This window comes from Canis aureus, chromosome 15 (genome assembly GCF_053574225.1).
Source record: "Canis aureus isolate CA01 chromosome 15, VMU_Caureus_v.1.0, whole genome shotgun sequence".
NCBI classification, from domain to species: Eukaryota; Metazoa; Chordata; class Mammalia; order Carnivora; family Canidae; genus Canis; species Canis aureus.
This window is the reverse complement of record NC_135625.1, coordinates 66,362,853-66,367,070: the sequence shown is the minus strand read 5'-3', so window position 1 is coordinate 66,367,070 and position 4,218 is coordinate 66,362,853.

Genomic DNA, 4,218 nt, shown 5'->3' with positions numbered 1-4,218 from the left:
AGTCCAGAGACCAAATATTTAAAAATGAAAATTACTTGTTACCAGAATCCAAAGAGAACTTGCCTTATATTATTATGGAATTAGTGATCCTTTTTCATTAGATAGTAGGGTTACATTTTAAAAGGGAATTTGATGGTGAGACTCCATCGTCTGCTTACACTGAGTTTTATTATCCAGTGACTGTTGGATATTTACAAGACACATCGGTGGCTATGTGAGATTGTAAAGAGAAGAGAATGCTTTTTTATTATTTTATTTACTTATTTTTTTTGAGAATGCTTTTTAGATTTGGATTGTAGAAATCAGTATCACTCGGGCACCTGGGTAGTTCAGCAGTTGAGCGTCTGCCTTGGGCTCAGGTTGTGATCCTGCGGTCCTGGGATCGAGTCCCACTTCAGGCTCCCTGCGTGGAGCCTGCTTCTCCCTCTGCCTGTGACTCTCATGAATAAATAAAATCTTAAAAAATAAAAAAAGAGAAATTAGTATCACTATCCTAATTCACAGTGAAAAAGAAAAATACCAGTGGGAAGTTGATGTTTCGTTCTTAGCAGAGACAGAAGAGAGTAGCAGTTCAAGGGAACAGTCCTGGCTTATCGCCAGCAGAATTCCAGGTGGCTGCCTGGGGCCTCCCACAAGTGAGGGTCACAGTCTGGAGGCCAGACAACATGTGTTTTGCTTCATTTACACATGTGTGGTTCCCATGAACTGTATCATAAATATATGTGGGTTTTCAGCCAACTTTTGGTAAAAGGCATTGCGTTTCAGGGTGTTTTATCTGCCAGATTTGATTTAAACACTACCAGATATTTTCAAATAAAAACAATTGGGCATGAAGTAAAACGTAAAATCCATTGAATTAATTCATTGTCATAGTTTAAAAATCAATTCAGACTCTTGCTCGTATGAGCTGGGGGGTGATGATGTCATCCCAGGCTTAGCCTGTAACTCCTGTTTCCCGGCGCTCCAACCCATGAGATGACTCAGCCCACCAGAACTCATCAGTGGCCGGCTCGGGTTCAGAGCCCACACTGTGTTCTGACACCTGCTCCCAGAGCTCAGTATCCAGCTGGAGCAGAGCTGGATGTGGCACACGTGTCTCTTGAAAAAGCAAATGTCCCAAGATCGTGACGAGTAAAAAAAAAATACTAAGATACATCATTGTATCCATCGCACATCCGACTCCTGAGTGGTAGAGAATACGAGAAAGGCAAAAGATGTAGGTAGGAAGGGGGCAAGTGGAAGTCTGGAAGCCAAACTTTCCTGAGTTTGGCTCACTTGGTCTCACGTTTCCTCCGGAAACACCACTGTTGTACTGTTGTACGTTGCACGTTGAGGGAAAATCCAGTCAAAAATCCTCATGCATAGCAGCTTAGTCGTCGTCGTCTTCTTTTTTCTTCTTCTTCTTCTTCTTCTTCTTCTTCTTCTTCTTCTTCTTCTTCTTCTTCTTCTTCTTCTTCTTCTTCTCCTCCTCCTCCTCCTCCTCCTCCTCCTTTCTTCTTCTTCTTCCTCCTCTTCTTCTCCTCTTCCTTCTCCTCTTCTTTCCTCCTTTCTTTCTTTCTTTCTTCTTTCTTTCTTTCTTTCTTTCTTTCTTTCTTTCTTTCTTTCTCTTTCTTTCTTTCTTTCTTTTTTCTTTTCTTTTCTCTTCCCTTCTTCTTCTTCTTTTTCTTCTTCTTCTTCTTCTTCTTCTTCTTCTTCTTCTTCTTCTTCTTCTTCTTCTTCTTCAAAAACCCTGTGTCCTTTTAGTGAGTTTTCCACAAGATACTCTAATGAAAAAATTTAAATATGCAGAAAAGTTGAAAGAACTTTATTGTGAATAACCATGTACCTACCACCCTGACTGTCCAGTTAATATTTTACTATACTTGCCTTATCATGTATCTTCGGTCTCTCCGTTCATCAATTCATCTTATCTTTTGGACTCATGTCAAAGTAAATTGCCATATCCTTAACTAGGAGTTAGTATTTCTTTGGTTTTTTTTTCTTTCCTCTTGAAATAAAATTTACACCCAATGAAATGCATAGATCTGAGGTAGATTTTTCCATTAATTTTGACCAAATGTGCACACTTGTGGAACTCAAATCCTTTTTTTTTCTTAAAGATTTATTTATCTATTCATGAGAGACACACACACAGAGAGGCAGAGACACAGGTAGAGGGAGGAGCAGACTTCCTGCAGGGAGCCCAATGTGGGACTTGATCCTGGATCATGGGATTAGGCCCTGAGCTGAAGGCAGACACTCAACCATTGAGCCACCCAGGCATCCCTGTAACCCAAATCCTTAACAAGACATAGAACATTACCATTATACCAGAAGTTTCCCTCATGCCTCTTCCCTGTTAATCCCTGCTACTGTCATCCCCCCCTTCCCAGGCTAGTGATCAGTTTTCCACTTTTTCCACTAGTGATCTAACTTTTTCCACTAGTGATCAGTTTCATCTGTTCTAGAGCTTCCTAAAAGGGAATCAAAGAGTATATACTCTTTTGCTTGGCTTCCTTTGCTCAGCGTAACATCTGTGAGAGCCACCCATGTTCATGTGAACATTGCAGTTTTCCTGACCAACATTCCATTGTCTGGATATATCACATTTTGTTTATTCATTCTCCCATTAATGGGCACCTGGGCTGTTTCAATCATAACTAGGAGATTCATAACTTTTGAATATTATGTGTAAAGCTGCTATGGACAGTCTTGTACAAATTTTTTTGTGGGTGGATATGTTTTCATTTCTTGTGGGTAAATACCTAGAAATGGAATCTACAGTATGATTTTAAATGATTTAGTTTAGGGACGCCTGGCTGACTCAGTGGCTGAGTGTCTGCCTTCTGCTTGAGCAGTGATCCTGGGGTTCCGGGATTGAGTCCCACATTGGGCTCCCTGCATGGAGTCTGCTTCTCCCTCTGCCTCTCTCTCTCTGTGTCTCTCATGAATAAGTAAATAAAATCTTTTTAAAAAATGGTTTAGTTTAGCATGAGATGGTGAGGTCAGTGTAACCCAGAGTATCCCACGTCTCTACCCATCCATCCGTCTTATTTTATCGGTTTTCTTCTTCCTATTTTACCAATTACCTTCCATATCTCTGTTTTCTCTATAAGACACCTGCTTTCTCTCTTGTGTCTCCTGATAGGGTACAATGTTTCATTACTGGTTTTCACTGCCTAAAAAATCTTCTAGAAAAAAAAAATCTTCTGGAGAGAGGCAGCATAGTGTTGATGAAAAAGCTACATTCAAGATGTGCCTGTGCTACTTCTTAGCAGGACAAGTCACAGTTCCTCTCTGGGCACCAGGCTCCTCAGTTGTTTATTCAGGGGGTTGGAAGACATGACTGGAAGGCATGACTTTTCCCTGGTTTAGCTTCTGTGAATCTAGGACTACTTTTTCCAAGACACAAATCTGGCAAAGTGCCAAGAAAAAACGAGGGGCAGAAGATGAAGATGCTGGGGTAGAGATGGGGAGGGAAAATAGAAAAAGAAGTCAATGTCTGTCCTGCTTCTTGGCCAGGAAAACAGTGACATGTTCTCTGGGACCGGGTCAGTTCTGTCCCACAGCTGGATTTCTTTCCTCACTCCTGGGCTTGGGGTGAGGTACCCCATCTGGCTTTGCCTTTTTCTCTGCTCCTGGATGCCTCCTATCTTTTCTGTTCTCCCATTAATATATATTAGTTTGTGCTCCAGAGATGCTCTTTTTTTTTTTTTTTTTACCATTCGAGACAGCATCATGAACCACTTTATACCAATGAACCAAAGGGGAAATCAAAAGGGCTCCTTTCTTGCCTGGCTAAATATGTGCAATTTAATAAAGGCTTTGTGGATGTGATGCGCTAGTTTTTACTGTAGAATCTAGAGTTAGGACATGAATTTTAGGAGATTTAGGTCCAAGAAGTGAGAAGGCACCATGTCAGCCTGTATGGGGAGCTTCCCTGGAGCACACGAGGCTGTGCATTTGAGGTCTTCTCTATACAGGTCCCAAGACTATGTGATCTGAACTTTATTGGATAGGCTCAACTCCAAAAATATTATCTGGCTGCTCCCAAACGTACCCCCATACTTATCAGAACACACATCCCAATTTTTGGCTCAGAGAACGTGGTCCCTGGGTGTGTTGATTGATACCATTTCCAACATGTGCATCTTGGTGGGTTTTCCTTCCCTGACAATACTTAGCACATATGTCATTTTGGTCCTCAGTACTGGGCTTAGAGAGAGACAGGTTGTATGA